The 18,066-nt window shown below is 45.1% G+C and overlaps 1 long non-coding RNA gene across 1 annotated transcript in view; it reads right to left on the minus strand.

The window, feature by feature from the left end:
- Nucleotides 1-17,121: 17,121 nt before the first annotated feature.
- The window catches only part of LOC129464388 (uncharacterized), a 3,202-nt gene continuing 2,257 nt past the window's right edge, over nucleotides 17,122-18,066 (minus strand). The window contains exon 2 of the long non-coding RNA XR_008651576.2: nucleotides 17,122-18,066. This exon is cut by the window's right edge and continues 372 nt beyond it. This is a non-coding gene — a long non-coding RNA (uncharacterized lncRNA).

The raw sequence follows: 18,066 nt of genomic DNA on the forward strand, positions 1-18,066 counted from the left end.
TACTTGCTTGTAATGCAATACACAATCTTTCCATAGAGAGGACACTATCCTCAGAAGCTGGCCTTATAAACTGAAAGCACAGGGACAAAAGAACTAGAACTAACCTGCAGTTGATAGGCATAAATAGTGAAAATGGAATAAATTATTGTTTCATGCAAATGTTATTTGATATAGTAGAAGCTAACGTTCAGGTAAATTATTTTTAACAGCAGAGATGGTCTTTCTTGAGCCCCTCATCCACATGGCTGTCACAGCTTCATGGCCATTGCTTCATTACCAACAGTCTTCAAAACACAGAATATAATAAGATACAGCTATGACCATGCAAGAAAAGTTGAAAACAAGTTCCAGTTAGCGACTAAGACTTACAGATAGAAGTTACATATGAACAACTGTGTGTAAGTGATGCCACTACCAAAAACCAAAATTTCCATTACATGGATGGAAATGTTCCTTATCCCTCTGTACCTACAAGTGCTTATGAATCAACATTGGGTTGTGGAAAAGAGAGACTGTGTTTGCCCACCAGCCCCTGATGCCCAGGAGGGAGAAAAGGCCACATTTCTTCCAACCCTCACTCTATTTAATAGCCCTAAGTAGCTTAATTGGAGAGTGTCACGTGCTATAAGTATATTTATTACTCAGTGTTAGAGCATCTTCTTGCTCTCTTCCTACATATGAGCAGACAATTAGCAGCAACAGGCGCTGGTCATTGAAAGTGAGAGAAATAGGAGGAAGAATCCCAAATCCACTCAGGAATTTCAATGAAAAATATTTGTTCTATTTCTTTATTATGAAATAGAAAATTTCATTTCATGTTCTTTGTTATGAACAATGAAAATTTTAAAAACTCATTGGCTTACAGTAAAAACAAAATCAAGCTGGGCATGGTGGCTCACGCCTGTAATCCTAACACTTTAGGAGGACAAGGCAGGAGGATTGCAACTATTGCTTCTCCAGCCATTGTACACTCTAATTCTCTAATTATTTCTGGCCAAATGATTATTATCTCTTTTTTGTTTATTTATTGTAAGAACTATAGTACACCATCTTTAGAAAATAATATATGTAGAAAATGTATGTATGCTTAGTTTTATTTTTGTTGTTGTTGTTGTTTCTGTTTGTTTGTTTTGATAGACGAAGTCGTACTATGTTGCCCAGGCTGGTCTCAAACTCCTGAGCTGAAGCAATCCTCCTGCCTTGTCCTCCCAAAATGCTAAGATTACAGGCGTGAGCCACCATACGCACCTGATTTTGTTTTTACTATAAGCCAGTGAGTTTTTTATTTTTTATTTTCGTTGCTCATAACAAAGAAATAGAACAAATATTTTTCATTGATATTCCTGAGTGGATTTGGGATTTTTCCTCCTCTTTCTCTCACTTTCAATGACTAGCGCCTGCTGTTCTAATAATTGCCTTCTCATAGGTAGAAAGAGAGCCAGAAGATGCTCTGACACTAAGGCCTGCCAACGATGGACTAGTTATTTTTGCTGTTTTGGGGCCTTTGCTCCCTCTCTCTCTGCCCTGTGGAAGGGAATACCCGGGTCCCATGCTGAGTACCCAGCCATCTCTGGTGGCTGATGCTGATCTAGCCCTTGCTAAGCCAGAAGGGAGGAAGACAGGCAGCTCTGTGTGTGTGTGTGTGTGTGTGTGTGTGTGTGTGTGTGTGTGTGTGTGTGTGTGTGTAGGTTCGCCTTTCACCCTCCCCACTTCGCCTGCAGCCCTCCCTTGCTCTCTGCGGCTGGTGGCTTAGTGCATGAACTGATTAGGTAACAACAGAGCACCTTCCCTCCCTGTTTCCTCCCAATGCATTTGGGCCACAGCTTTTGAAGGCGCCCAGCCCTGCCACTATCCCGCCTTTATCACGGGCTGTATGGGGCTTTATCTGGAAAAGCCTGGGCTTTGCCCCTGGCTTCATCAATCATTTAGACCAGTTCACATCTCCTTCACGGTGTTCCGCCTCATTAAACCCATCAAGGGCACTGCAGAGAGGCTGTGGGGCCCAGGAATGCCTCCCCATTGCAGGCATGAAAAAGGCTGCACAAACCTGGGGGAAAGGGTGCCCAGGATGACTTGCGCGGCCACCAGATGCTCAGGCCTCACTCTTCTTGCAGGCCAGGGGTCTACTTCGGGAGATTTCTTAGAAGTACACTTGGGAAATTAAGTGATCACCCCAGGCTGACAAGCATGCACGCCTCGGTGTTACTTCTTAAGAAACTCATGTGTGTGCTGGTGAAATTGGAGACCGCAGTTTCACAGAAAGTGAAGTGTTTTCAGGTTGACAGCTGCAAATGCTGGTTGGAATCTGACACTGAATTAGGGGCTTCTAGGGCAAAATGAATCATCGAAGTGCCATCCAGGTAACTTAGACACAACCCAGTTCTATATTTGGGGAAAAGAGACTTCCACAAATTTTCTAACTGCTATTCTACTGAGTAGCAACTCAGATTTCTGTTTTTGGATTTTCATTATGATTATTTTATTTATATATATAATCAAATTACAAGGGTTTTTCCTCACACACTACCTTGCAACAGCCTTTGGAGGTAGCCAGAGCAGGGATCATATTTTCAATGTCATTTTAAAAGCGAAAAAGCCAAAGCTAAGAGCGATCGAACTTAACCAAGATCATATGGCTAGTAATTGATGGGTTTACACCTCATTGTTTCTCCTTTACAACTTTAAAAAAGAGAAGTCCAGGACGGCACTATTGTTCATGTATTATTTTCTCTTTGTTACAATGTCTAGGATATGATATCAAATATCTAGATACAAATGTACTTCCCTAAGGGTCTTCCCCAGCCTATTAGGAGAAAGAAAAAAAAGAAGTAAAAACAAACAAAAAAACCACCATAGCCCTGTTATCCTCTTATTGATAGAGTGAAATTAGTCTCTTAAAACCAATTAGTTGTAGAGAAGGATGTGCATTTAACTGGTTGTGAGCAGGGGAGAGGGGCAAGGAGGAAGGAAGGGAGGAAGATAGCTATAACCTTAGATTGGCCTCTTAACATCCAGTCTGTGTTACAAATAAGAATCAAGTTCCATCTCATACAGCACCACCCGGGGGCCCAAAGTAGTAGCCCCTGGACCTCCTCTTGCATCCAAACAACTGTTTTATGCATCTGGCATCTATATGGCAGTGAACTTCACCCTTAGCCCTGTGCTATTACTTCTAAAACTTACGGGGAAGCTAAGGTGGCAGTGAAGACACCTCCTCAGCCCTGGTCTCTCCCACCAGCACACCATCTGGCACCAGACAGCCCCAGCTCACCGCCGCCGCAGTCCCTGGGTGGCCTCTACGGGAATCCTGGGGCAGAGATGGGATTACGAAACCCTAAACCACTCCGGCTGCGTGCGAATCCCGTGCGAATCCCGTCTGGCAGGCTGCTCCAGCCCGCAGTCCACACACCCCCGGGCCTTTGCGCCACCGCACCAATTTGCATCCCCAGCAAATGCGCGCTGCCCTGATCCCCGAGCACGCGGGTATTAATGATCATAAAAAACTGGGCGATTACAAAAAGAGAAAGTGCTAAATGCCGGGAGCTGGGGCAAGATTTCAAAAGGCAACACACCGAATCCAAGTCTGTACTTTAACTTTTTTAATAACGATTTTTTTTTCTGGGCTGGAAGCTCGCACTGAATCCTGGAGGAATTGCTAAATCAGATTAAGGTTATATTTTGCAACAGACTGGATGGAGCAATAAAGGAGAGCGCGCGGAAATGGGACTTCACCCATCAATTAGATCTCTATTAGCAGCCAATGCAGGCTTCACCACAGGAAATGTCACGTCCCAGCCCTAGCGGACCCTTTCGTTCCCCACCCCCAGCTCTCACCTCCCCTGTCCCCGGAGTTAAACAACTCTTCTGGCGCACACATTGGAACTAAACAAACCCTTTTGTGTGGAATACGGTTTTTGTGTTTTTGTTTTTCTTACTGATCTTGTTTTGGAACCCTGTACCACCTGCCTTCCCCACCCCCAGCGCAGCGAGCTAACCCCGGGACACTCCCACCCCGGCCGGCTGAACAGGTTGCAGCGCGACACCTGCGCTATCTGCTGGGTCGCTCAGGACCTCGGTGCGGGGGCTGGTGCGCTGGGCCTTATTAATATTAAAAGCTTTATGACAGTCCTGGACAGTCCGTAATGAAAGGTGATTAACAAGACAATGGACAGGATTCTGAATGCTGGGGCAACTCATTTGCTATAATACATCAGACCCGCCTCGGGGGCCCAGCGTGCGAATTCCGCCCCCGGATGCGAAGGAGTTCGAGCGCGTGGGGTGGAAAACAGGCAGGCGTGATGTGGCCATAGTGGGAGTCAGACTGCGGAAATGGAGCGACCTGCAGGCTAGAGGAGAGATGCACGTGCCGGATCCACTCGGACCTCGGCTTCATCTCTGATGCTCTTACTGTATTCGCTTCGGCTTTGGAGTCCAAGATATGTGTGGTCCCCACTACGAAACCAGCGGCCTGCACCCGGATTCCAGAGCCTAGGCCCTTTCCTATGGGAAATCCCATAGCTCCAGATGCTGGAATCCGAGCTCTGATAGGAAAATGCCCTAATGCTGGCATCTCTCGCTTAGCACATAGGCAAGAAAATGGGGCACGACCCCCAAATCCACTCCCAGCCTCCGAAAAATGCACCCAGGCCTTGACACTCCACTCCTCCTCTCCCCAGCAGAACGAAAATTTCCTCAGGCCCTAGAAAGACTCATTTATCATTCTCGTGGGGACTCAAATGACAACGCTTCTTGTCCCAGCACGGCTGTGAATCGGGGCCCCCCACTTCTGCTCCCTTGTCCTTCCTGTGCCCCTCCCGCTCCACATCCCTGCCCATAAGGAGACAAGGTGCAACAGCCAGGGAATGAGCAAGCAGGAGAAGTGGCCGAACGGATAAAGGAGGCACTGTTGTGGTTGCCGCAGCCGCTGCCCCCATTCAGGGACCGAATTGAAATGGATATTTCCCTCCTCGGCCCAGCTGAACGAGGCTCAATGCCTCAAAGGTGCAGAGCTGCCTCGGTGGACATGCTCTGTGGCTGATATTATAATTTTCATAATGCGCTTTTATGTCGCGCCAGACTCCTCCGGTGAGGAGCCCGCAGAGCTGCTGAAAGGGGCTTTGAGAGGCCCGGGCGCGCGGCTGCTGCGAGCTGCGCGCCCCCCGCCGGCCTGAGTGGCACCGCGTGCCCCTGCCGGGGCGCGGCTCCTGCACTGCGGGCGCGCAGGGGGCGGCGGGCTCTGCCCGAGCCCCTCATTAGCATGCACCCTGGGTGCGCCCGGCCTGCTCCCGCTGCTTCCGGGCCTCTCTGCGCCCCTCCGAGTCTCTGCCATCCGCCTGGGTGCGAGCTCCCTGGCCTCGCTCCTGGTCAAACTCCATTCCGCTCCAGCTCAGGCTTTAGGGAAGGTCAAGGTGTTAAAATGAGAGCAGAACATTCCGGAAGCAGTCGGGGGCTCGAAGTCTTCGGACCTGAGTGGAGGCTGCTTTCCCAAAGGTCCAGAAGCAAAGGGGCCCTTGCTGTGAGGGGTTTGTAGCGAAGGCAGGGATTGACTGGGAGCCTCATCATTGCAACGAGTAAGGTGTACTATTTTGTTCTAAGCACTTAGCAAGACTTAATCCTGGTCATGAGGAAACTGAACAGCAGAGAGGTTAAGTAGTTTGACCAAGGTCGCACAACTGGTAAGTGGGAGGGTCCAGATTTAAAACAGGTGGTCTCAGAGTCCCGGTGTTTTTACCTGAGCTAATGGCTACTTCCTAATACCTGCTATGTGTTTGGCCACAGCAGTCAGTTCACCAGCAAGCTCATTTGCCAGATGCATAATAGGGAACAGATCAATTAGAGATTAATCAAAACGTATGGTCCTCACCTCTACTAAGTTATTAGAGCTGACTGGTACTGGGTAATAGTTCAAATCACCTCCTTTTCCCCCTTCTTTATTCCAGCTTCACAGTAGGAATTTGCATGAAATACTTGGAGCCTCTGAGAGCCTAAATCAGACAAATACTTTGCCTTAGTTACCAATAAACACATTAAAAATTAATAAATATGTATCACGGTGAAACTAAAAAAAAAAGAAGAAAGAAAAAAGGAGAAAACCTGCATTATAAAAGAACTTTCCAACTAAACTCATCATTTTTATTGGCCCTGGATGGAGAATTTAAAAATATAACTTAACCTTAACATATAGTAGGCCACGTTATAGCAGACCCCGGGCTACAATTCTTAAATGATCCCCTCCATCAAACTTGGAAATTGTTCATAAGAAATATCACGGAAAAGTTGTAAGACTGTAGTTAATTCTGTACCCGATGCCAAAGTTATAAAAAGTGTATCATAATTGCTCTCTTAAGTAGAGAGTCTGCTATTAAGGTTGCCAAATACAAACTTTATTTCTTTTGGAGAGGTCCAGCATGTGTATTGATAACAGAAGAGAACAATCAGTATATGTTCCCCTAATTCACATTTGTTCAAAAGGCAGACAAGTACCAAATATATATATATATACAAATATATATATGTACACAAATATATATATATATACACAAACAAGTCTCAAATTTTTAAGTAGGAATCAAATAAACAGTGCATCTGCAGCTCGATATACCTAACAGAAGAATGTCTGTCCTGCGAGCAATTGCCCCATAAACCCTCTGGGCCATATCATAGCCCCATTTGTCTATAACACTTTTCCTTGGCATAGTTAGAGGGACATTATGGTGTTGGCAATGCCCATCATGCACTGGGTAATAGATTAACCTCATGCCTTCATCTGCAATAATACCACAAGGTCAAGAATCAGTGTCAGATTGGGTTTTTATTTATCTATAAAGGCCTTTAGGGCTTAGTCTAAACTTGAAAATATTCATGACCTAGAAACTAGCAATAGATCTGAAAACACAACCCACAGATTCCATCCCAAGAGTTATTGTATTTTATTTTATTCCTTAAATCAGCCTCATTGTTTTTGTTTATGAATCTGCTGGTGTAGCCCTGCATATCTAATGGAATGATCCCAAATTACAGCTAAAATCTGTTCTTCCTGATTTGTTGCAAAGCAATGAAAGATAACTACATCTGAATTGGGAAACAGCAGCTGCTCATACATTTCTTCATTAAATAAACATCAAGATACCTGCTGATTGAAGCCATTTTGGGGTTTGGACGTGAATGGCTCTTTAAAACCCTTCCCATATGTTAGCCTCTATTAAATTCAACAACTTTGCTCTGGTTGCCTCTAAATCAGAGGTTATTAAATCCTTATTAAAACTTGAAAATGTTCTGAAGTAAAATTGTATTGCACACTTGCAAAGAAGTGATAAAGACCCATTTTTAGTAAGCAATTTTAAAAATTATACACATAGTAGGATGGGGACCAGAGGTCAAATCGCTCAGAACATTCATGATACCCACCTAGATGGCTTTTGTTTAAATTACGCAGCTAAATGAGAAGAGAAAATAGATTTGGTTTAAATTACTTACTTTCTATTACCTCTTAAACCCTCTCAAAAGTCTTAGCAAACCAAATCATCTTAAGAAATTGTAAGATGTGACAATAACTACCAAGATAATCACCCTCAAAGAGGAGTTGATGATAGCAAGTTAATGAATGTCATTACTGAAAATAAGAAGAATATTATCACTACTTATTGTGTAAGTTAACATAAGCTTTAAAAATTTTTTGAAAATTATAATTGATAATCGTAAAATTATGGATTTACGTGAAATGATGGATTAAAATATTGGAATTTTAGGATATGAAGTATTAGGATATTAGGATATGAAGTGAATCCTATAAGGATTGCTTAGGATGTGCATGGTAGTTACTAAGAGAAGCGTCAAATGGCATGAATTACATAATAATGTCAGGATTTATCTATAGGCAGGCTAGAAAACCGGGGCTCCAAATACCTTCTTTTCCACTCACCTGGGTTGTTTATTTCCCCTCTTTGTATGTAATGGCATAGCCCTCACAGGTTTTGGGGTCTTTTTGTTTTTGTTTTGTTGTTGTTGTTGTTGTCGTTGTTATTTTGGAACATTTTCATTTCCTTCATTTTATTGTAAGTAAGGAAATAGAAACGGAAATACTCAGGGAACTATCCAGATAATTCTCAAGAGCAAAAATCTTCCATGAAAGGAGAACTGTAGCCTAACTCCCCAAATGGGCTGTTGGCATTGATTTAACTGACCTTGTGCTTCCTTTGGCCTGTGCAGGCATTAGCTTATTAAAGGCATGCTGTAAGTGGGAGGAGGATGCCGCTAGAACTGGATGTAAATGCCTTTGGGGAATCTTTTTTGTCTTTCTCTTTCTTTCTTTCTTTCTTTCTTTCTTTCTTTCTTTCTTTCTTTCTTTCTTCCTTTCTTTCTTTTGGTTTTTTGTTGTTTGTTTTTTTCTGGTGGATATGGGAAACAAAATTAAAGAAAGCAGTCCCTGATTTAGTAACTTGCAGATGATAAGGAACAGAAGAGGAGGAGGGGGAAAAAGCTACAGGTGCACTGCCATGAGTACATTATGACCACTATTTTACCCGTGCAGGTTTAGTTTTCTCATCTGAAAAATGGGAAGTCACACCGGTCCAGATATTCCTTCTCTGGCCTACATTTCTGATGTATAGGAGAACCACCACCTGACAGAGCCCATATTAGTTCATCCCTGGTCACAGACTCAAATATATGTTTCCAGAATGTCATTTCAAATCTGAAGCTTTAAGTTTATGCTTCACTATTGGTCCTTTGCACTATATTTATGGAACACAGTGCACTACATATAACTGCTTGACATTTTTCTGTTAATTAACAGGGCCTCTGCTCTCACCAACAATGACAGTAATCAAATGGCTCTTACTGTATGTACCAAACATGTTAAAATTCCAAAACAAAAATTTTATAAGTGACTATTCAATGTGGTAAATTGATTCCTGAAAGAAGCTGTGTCAAACAGACTTCAATGGTGAACAAAATTCTACCATTTCTTTTTTTATATAATGATTTCAGATAAGCTTTTATGATTTATCCTGATTGGAAGTGACTAACAAAATTCAACTTTTGTTTTTTCTATTCTACTTGCCCCCATTCCTCTTACTTACTAAATAGATTGCATGGATACCATAGATGTGATTAAATGAATATCAGGAGTGAAAAAAGAAAGAGGGCAATAGGAAGACTATTAACTATATTTAAATATGTTTTGTTTTAGATAATTATAATTGTGCTTTCTATCTTCATAAATTTGCTGTTTGCAATGGTCTTCTTGAAATAGAGAAAATACTTCCAATATTAGATTGTCACTTAATAGATGTTTTTCACCATATAAAATGTAAAATTAATAATAAAATGGCAGTGAAAGAATGAGATAAAGGGTCATTCAGATAGCTATATGTTAAGTTAAAATGTTTAGTACTTAACAGCAAGATTTATTAAAGACAAATGAGAGGTAAGAATTGTTGCTGAATCTCCAATTGCTATTTTAAATCTTACATGGTGAGTGTATGTCCAAAAATTGCAAATTATCTTAGCTAATAAAGAGTGCTTAAATAACTGTAGCCACAGCTACATGCTTCATTCAAAACTAATAAAGCCAGTAAGTTAATAACAGTAATTAACTCCCACTGCACTATACTCTCTTCTATAGATGCTTTGTAACATACAGTTGATATTTAAGGAGTTTGGAAAAGCAAAACACAGAAAAAGAGATGATGTGCGTGTCATGGATATGGGGGGGAATCTTATATCAAGAAAAATAAATGTATTTGCTGCATAATTGTGTATGCCCCCACAAGATCTATGAGTTTATAAGAACACAGCAGATCATTAATTCTTAAATAACCAAGAATGGCAAGCATAGTTTCTCCATGAAGAACCAGTAATTCTTCAAGAGCCCTTTAAAATACCTGGTTAACTAAGACATTGAGTGAAAGGACTATCAATATGAAAACATTTTGAGGAGGAGGGTCAAGAAGATTCAAAAGATGGGGAATTAAACTGAGACAGTAAGTAGGAAGTGACATGTGATATATGCTGAATACACAGCATAAAACGTTCTTATTCACTCAGAAATTATGTCAGCTAACATTTTGAAAGATCTCTGGAGGTAGTGGGTTAAATGTCATTTTGGGACTTCTTTTTGCAATTTTTTTTTTTTTTAGGATTTCCTTTTATTCATCTTATACAAAAGGCCATTCGTCAAGTTCAAGAATAGGAAGGACACAGTGCCAGTGGGCTGTTGTTGTTGTTGTTGTTGTTGTTAAGAAAGTGAGTTTACATCCCAGCAAGGTGCCCAAAATGGTGTCCAAAGTGCCACAAGAGCAACTGCAGAGCAAATGGAATTTCCACATGAACTCAAGGGCTACTGAAACCAGTCTATATGCAGAGAATTATCTAGATCAGACCCATATCCTATTGATTTGAGCAATAAAAGAAAAAAAAAATTTATTTTCTTGAGTATTTTGCGCAACACACACACACAACAAGAAAAAAGGACTCAAAGCAACAAACAAAACACACTTAGCAACTCCATGGGGAAAAAGATCAGGTTACTATTGACAAGTATGTAAAGACACCTCCTAAACCATGGGAAAACATGTAGAAATCGTTTCGACTCACTGCATTCAGAACCCATGGAAGGGAATCACAAAACTGCACTTTGGCATTGTTGGCCTGAAAGGATATCTATTTATCATCTTATAAGACAGCTCGAATGATCTTTATCTACTTTGCCCACTTTCTGACCCAAATTCAGGGTTTTTATGGAAAATTGCAGTCAGTTTGATTGATGAAATCCAAAGATGTCTAAAATGGCACCAAAGATCTCCAACTGTGCAGACTCCAACGGAGGACTTCAATGTTGGCATTGTTCCTGAAGGAATAAAAAAAAGAAAAAGAAAAAGTTGAGAAAAACAGGCAAAAGTTGGGGAATTTCTGCTTTAAAAACTTCAAATTTCAATGAAGATCCCCAAACCCATTATCCCTGTTCACACGTGCGAACTGGGAGAACATCAAAGTATTTCCCACACATCGTAACAAAACCGGGTTCCTCTTGAACCAACAAACCTTTTTTGTAACCGGCTGAATGGCTGTATCTACGGAGCCAGCAGGTTGCAGAAAGGCGTTCGCAGGGTGGAGGAGCGGGTACTTGGGGAACCGGGCGCGCCTGATGGGGCGCAGGAAGGAAAAACTGATCGACGCAATGGCCCCTGCCACCGGCCATTTGGGGCTTTCAAACGCCCTAACGAGGAGTCCGAGCGGCCACGGAAAGCTCCCTGTTCCTAGGCAGGGCAGCCAGAGTGCCCTCCCCTCTTCCTTCCCAGCCTCCCGGCGGCGCCACCATTAACCCGGAGCCAGACCCAGGCGGAGGCCCCGGCGCCGAGGCCCGCGGAAGCAAGAGACAGCCCTGATAGTCTTCTAAACCCAGTCCAGTTTCGAGGACGACGCATTATAGTGGAATATTGTCACCTGCCTAAATGTTCTAAGCGGGCCTCTGCTCCTCCCCCATTAGTAATAATAGCTTAAACGCTCTTCCTCCCCGGTTACCAGGCCCGGGAGCTGATGAATGAACCCCCTCGTAGGGGAAAATCTTGGGAGCTGTCTTCTATCCTATTACCCAAGGGGGCCGACTATAAATCTTCCTTCATTTTAACCACATTTACCCTCATCCTCCTCCAGGCTAGGGATGCTGCGTTAAGATTGCACTGATGTGCCAACGCTCTGGACCAGCTGCTCCTAAATACAGACAGGTCCTTGTCAATTAAGGCTTTGAGAAGCAGGTCCTCGGGCCCTGGGGCATTGGAGCAGCCAGCAGCGTGCAGCCCCCACAATTAGTATCCATTTGGAAGGGACCTTCAGGGCACAAATGCACAGGCAAAGGAAGAATCAAAACACCAGGCAACTTCAATTCTGGAAATTGGTCTTGTAAGTGTTGTGAAACTGAACAGACGGCCCCCAAGAAGGGAGCTAAGATTTCTGGTGCGAGAGGGGCCTCTCCTGCCCCCCTTCTCAAGATCATCCCTTTGTTTTGTTTCAAGCCAGGCAGTAGATTGAGTTTGTGGATAGGTTTAAGGGGAAAGAAAGATAAATGAATACATTCATTTGCCCGTTTCAAGCTGAAGTTGTCTTTTGTGGCCACCTCAAGCAGCTGGTCAGTCCTGCCCAGATCCTGGCCTTTGGCCCAGAGGGCGCTGGACAAGACAGGCGCTCCAAGGAGAAGAGCTGCGATGTATCAGGTCAGCAAGGCCAATCCGCCGGTGGGCCAGGCAGAACATTAGCAGCTAAACAAAACCCAAAAGGCTCAGGGGGCCTAGGGCACCACTAGGGAAGGTGTTTGTTGAAGCAATTAGGAGCAGTTGGTAGTTAGGGGCAGAGAAGAGGGCAGAGCTTGTGACACAGGGCAACTTAGCTGGACAGCAAGGGTGGACATTCAGAGGACATCACTGTTTAAAAATGTGTGACCCCACCAAGTTCAAGAACAGAGCAAACAGCACAGGCCATTAGGGACAGCCGTCAAACGGATGGCAACAAAGCCAAGAGGGGCATTGAGAAAAATCTTTCAATATTAAATATGGAAAAGTGTTGGGGACCAGGGCAGAGGGTCAATGAAAGTCAACAAGAGTGTAGGCTTAATGAGATAAAGAATTTAATATCAAAAATGCATAAATCTGCAAGGAAGGCAGCCCCATAATGGAGATAAAAGAACCAGTTCAGTCAACATTCTGTGATAATGGCACCATAATAGATAGCATCAGGTTGTTAACATTGAACACAAAAGTTAAGAGAATGAAAGGAAAGGCAGCTCCCTTAATTGAGAACCTGCTGGAAGATTTCCACAGGCCAAATGGGGTGAATGCTTTGCTAGCTGCTTTGCCAACGTTCTGAGCATCAGGAGAAAGGTGGGCCTTGTTTTTCTTGAGGTTTCCTCACCGCCCAACCTTTCCCCCTTCCAAGGCTTCCCCCTGAGAGGCACAGATTTTCTCTATAAGAGTCAAAGTCCTTTCTCTCAAAACACATTGTGATTTTCCTCCACCCGTTTGAGCAAGGAGATAAAGCTTCTTTTAAAAGTAACTTCACCTCCCTAACCTAAGTAAGCTAACAAAGTTCTTAGCAAGTAGTATATTACAAAAAGAACAGTTTGGGTTTTATTTTTCCTGCTAAGAATAAAAACACGTATTTCTTCAGAAAGGAGGATCAGCCAAAAAGCTTCCAAAGACTTTTTCACTTTCCTCACTTTTTTCCAATCAATAATAAATCTTATTTTCAAGGAATCTTCCAAGCAACAGAGTCCTTAAAATTCATTAAAGCTTACTGAAGCAAGTATTTCTGCTGTATGTGCCAGATATCTCTGGGACTTCACCTGTACATGAAAAAGACCATCTCTTTTGTATCCACAGATAGATGCTGAAAATCAAGAAGAGAATGTCCTATGCTGACAGCAGCACAGCAAATGGTATGTCATTCCAATTGTGTACATCTCGTGCCCAAGATTCTAATTGTTGCCGCACCAAAAGAAAGGGGAAACCCATCTTCCTGGCACTTGTTATTTGGGGATGCCTTCTACAGAGTGGAGTCATAGCTTCTCGTTTGTCTTTTTAATTTCCATGATACTTGTTAGTTTTCAAAACACATTTACACGTATTATCAGAGTTGATCCTCACAGCTATTTTGTAGAGTGAATAGTGCAGACATTATTAGTCCCATTGTCTATGAGAGGAAGCAGATTCAGAAATATCAAATAAGCCAACTAACTTATCAATGACAGTCCAATTTCTAACCTACTGTGTGTTTTACATCTTCCCTGTACTTTGTCCTCCATGATTTGGAATTGGAAGTACAGAGGCGTGGTCAGAAACTGTTATCTCCTCAAGCCTGTGCAGGCACTTTGATATTCATGCCTATGTGGGCTGTGAACAGTGCCTGTTTTAGTACATCTAGAGGACTTAGGGGACCTGCAGAGCATGCATCCAATGCCCTAATTTCACAGAAGACAAAATTGAGGCTCAGAGTCCTTCAATGCCTGACCAAGGTCCCCAAGTCAGGAGCTGGTAAATCTAGGCTGAACCAAAATCCCGTAGTCCCACAAACAAGTTACATCAGAAACCCTTCAGTATCGACTACACCTGATTTTCTGTTTTGTTTGTTTGTTTGTTTTTTGTCTTGTTTTTCTTTCTTTCTTTTAATATCATATGGGACTACCTCCTCACAAACATTTTTGGACTCAAAGCATGACTAATGGCTAGTAAATGAATAGATGGGATTAGGGAGACTAATCAAAGAGACACCAGCTTGGACCTACCTCCAATGGCATTGAGAGTGATAATGTGAAAACCATACTGCAGACTTTTTTTTTTTTTTTTTTTTTTGAGACAAAGTTTTGCTCTGTCGCCCAGGCTGGAATGCAGTGGCTCGATCTCAGCTCACTGCAACCTTTGCCTCCAAGGTTCTCCTGCCTCAGCCTCCCGAGTAGCATACAGGCATGCGCCACCATACCCAGCTAATTTTTTGTATTTTTAGTAGAGACGGGTTTCGCCATGTTGGTCAGGCTGGTCTCGAACTCCTGACCTCAGGTGATCTGCCTGCCTCGGCCTCCCAAAGTGCTGGAATTACAGGCATGAGCCACCACGTTCAAAAAAAAAAAAAAGGAAAATAAATGTGTTATAAGAAAAACTGGCCCCAGAGTTTTGGAATCCTGAAATTACCGTTTGTTTTGATTTGATTTGATACAGCTGCTAAGTCAAGGCATTGTTCCCGCAACTGCTGCTTCCCTCACTCTTGAACAAGGAAAGCCCAGGCCACGGGGCCTGTGTTCAACAGAGCTTACTCTGGCCAGGCCCAGCCTCAGCTCCTCCCATAATCCTCTGCGGATAGAGACATCAGGGACAGTTAGGGACCTAAACCTATCAGGGGTGGATAAGACTCTACCATCACACTTGGGAGTCACTCTGGCCATCTGACTTCTAAGAGCCCTTCCATCTCTAAATTCTGAGATACCGTCCTGATCTTCTGACTTGTAGCCACCTGGGACTAAGTAGGCAGGAAATGGCTGGTAGGAAGGCTGCTGCAGGCAATGCTACCCACCCCCCACCTAGAGGACGCCTTGGAGAGCAAAGCTGGCTCTGGCATCCCCAGGCCCATGCCAGCTGGAGTGACCAGACCAGGCAATTTCCACAGAATTCTCTGAATCATTCCCATCCTCTTTCCACCATCAGCTCCCTCCTGTCTTGGCACCTGGCGACCGCAGTGCATGGTGCCAGCTTGGCACTTCCAGGGCTCGCCCCCTCCTACCCTTGCCAAATCAGGTCAGCGAGAGAGCACACGTGGGACACCTGGCTGCTTCTGCCAACTGGCCTTGTCGCCTAGCTGCACCCTTAGACAGCCAGGACCAAGCAGGGGCTCAGCACACCTGAGAGCTGCTGTCCTCTCTCTTCACGCTTTTGGCCCCCACTCCCATCCCAGCTACCAGGGGAGAGGATTTTGGAGACCTGACCACTTCCTGGAGCACCAAGTGTCGTAGTCCACCTTGTAAAACTCAGGACACCCGGAACAGCACACTTGTGCCCGCAGCATAAACAGGGAGAAACCTGTCTTCGCAGGAGGGAACTGTCCTCCACGATTTGGAAGGGCAATGTGAATTCCAACATATACCAGAACCCGAACTAGAGGTGAATAAGACGGGGCTAGAATATGCAGTTTTAAAAGCTTTTATTTTTTTCTATAGAAAAATGTAAGTTAGCTAAATGCAACAAAAGATTTTCCGCGGGTTCAGGAGGTCAAGCAGATGTAGACAAGCTCAGGGGAGTTATTTATGTCAAGTTGGGTTATTGTAAAGGCGAGAGAGAGAATCGCCCAGGCGGCTTAGGCAGCCAGTGGGCCAGTGGGCCTGCGCGCCGGGGTCAGGGTGGCAGGGCAGTGTGTCCATCCTGACGGGACAGTAATTGCCCCGGGTCTGACACGACGCCGGGGGCTCAGGGCGCCTCCATCCATCTCCATCCAGTTAGCGAGGCGCCCCCCGACCGGGCGGGTGGCAGGGCTTGGGCCTCAGCTCCGAATAATGAAAACAATTGTCTCCCCGCCTGGCATAGCCCTCCGCCGCTCCTCCGGGTTCGCTGCCCCTCTCATTTCTCTAGGCCTGCTTGTTTCCCAGCCTTGGCGATGGGGATCGGGTGGGAGGTCAGCTCCAGATCCAGTGGCCCTGAGCTTTGAGCGCAGCGAAGTCAGGGTGCCCCGGGAGGAGATCAAAGCCTCGGCCCCCGCTGCCCTGCGCCCTGCCTCTACCGGCGACTAACCTACCTCTTTTTCCACCTGCCCAGCGAATCCAGCTGCCCGGCCTTCCCCTCCCATCCAAGAACCCCCGGCTCCTGCCTCTAGAATTTTCCACCAGCGCTGGGGGCTGGTAAAGATTCTTCCCCCCTCTGACAATTTAATAGTCCCAAGTCATCATCTGCGTGACACTGGCCATCCATCTTCTCCCAGGGGAGGACAAAGCGGGGCCTCCCGGACTCCAGGCCTCTCCCTCCCCAGCTCTTTCTATTTTGGGACAGCCTCACCACAATGGCGTCCTTATAAACCATAATGGCGATGTTTATGAAGGCCGCAATACCAGTGTATGAAGACAATTTTATGCCTAATTAGAAAATGATGTAACTCGAGAGAAGACAAAGGGAAGCTGTCGCCCTCCCGTTTCTCTCTCTTCAATCACACCCCCTCCCCAAATTTCCTAGGGCCGGACCCCTTGTGAGTGCTTAAGGCTGAAGGACTCTGTTTTGACAGTAGCTGGGCTCCCCGCGCCCCGCTGGCCCTGGCCGCGCGACAGGAGGCGGCAGGCACGTCCTGCGGCTCCGGGCGAAGGCTGGGGAAGGGGATAGAGGGAGGTCGCCGCGGGGAGGGGGACAGAGGCAGGCACAGAGTCCTAAAGAGATTTGAGACTCGCGCTCCTGCACTTTCTATCCCACGCGCCCCCATCCGAGGGGACCTCACCCCTGGGAAGACTCCAATAAATGCAACCCGGCGCCACTCGATTCCGGGATAATTTTTAATATATATGCAATAAATGTTCACTTTGTTAGATTGAATGACAGACAATAATATCGGCAAATCTTCATATCCATCCATTACCAGCAAATGAGCCGCACAAAGGACAGATTTGCTTTTGATTAATTTATTTGCAGACTCGGGTTGATAAAGCAATAACTATTTGGTTAAACTTGACATTTGGTCTTCAGGGGGTTATCAGACAAATCTCTGTCGCTCGGAAGAGATAATAAAGCTGTTTAAAGGGGATTAATTATTAATTGGCTGCAATTAATTTCCCCCCTTTGCTCGGCTGCTGCCACAATTCGCATCCTTCACCCACAAACAAAAGACAGAGGTTTGCCTTCCTCCTCACCCACTGATCTGGGGCGACGAGGGGATCCCCAAAGCCCTGAGTGAAGATGTGATCTCTTGCACCCCGGTTATTCCAGTGCAGGCTATTTTAATGAACCCTTGGCAAAACCTGTCCATGTCTGTCCCCAGCAGCTTTTCTGGTGTCGAGCGTGGGATTAAGCATAAATTTGAGGGTCGTGGATTCGGAGCTGATTTTCTAGTCTCAATATTTTTGGTTGTAAGGACATCAGCTCACACCCGTTGTCATATCTAAATCCACACTCGCCAACTTGTTTCCTTGGGGCAGCAGTTTAGGGGCTGATCTGGAACCTGGGTGTGGGAGAATCACAAGACCGCCCTGCTGATCACGCGGAGAGGATTCCTTCTTCCCCCGTTTACCCTGCGCCCTGCCGCGGAAACCCTTCCCGTGGCCTCCCTGGCCTCGAACTCGTCCTCGACGACTGCGGGGTACGCGGAGCCCAAAGCCAGACTCTACTCCCGCGCAGATGCGGGAAGACTCCAGGCTGTGCTTGGGCTGTTTTACTGGGCCTGGCCGAGGAATGAGCCAACCTCAGCATGCTTGGGCCAGAGCGAGAAGCATCTTCATGACCCTGGGGTGCCCCTTCCTTTGCTAATAACCTGTCAAGACTTTAAAGAACACATACTGAGACTAAAGCCCACCAAGCTTGCCTGGCCACAGCGCAGGCTGCCTCGGCCTCTCCG

The sequence above is a fragment of the Symphalangus syndactylus genome, chromosome 16 (genome assembly GCF_028878055.3).
Source record: "Symphalangus syndactylus isolate Jambi chromosome 16, NHGRI_mSymSyn1-v2.1_pri, whole genome shotgun sequence".
NCBI classification, from domain to species: Eukaryota; Metazoa; Chordata; class Mammalia; order Primates; family Hylobatidae; genus Symphalangus; species Symphalangus syndactylus.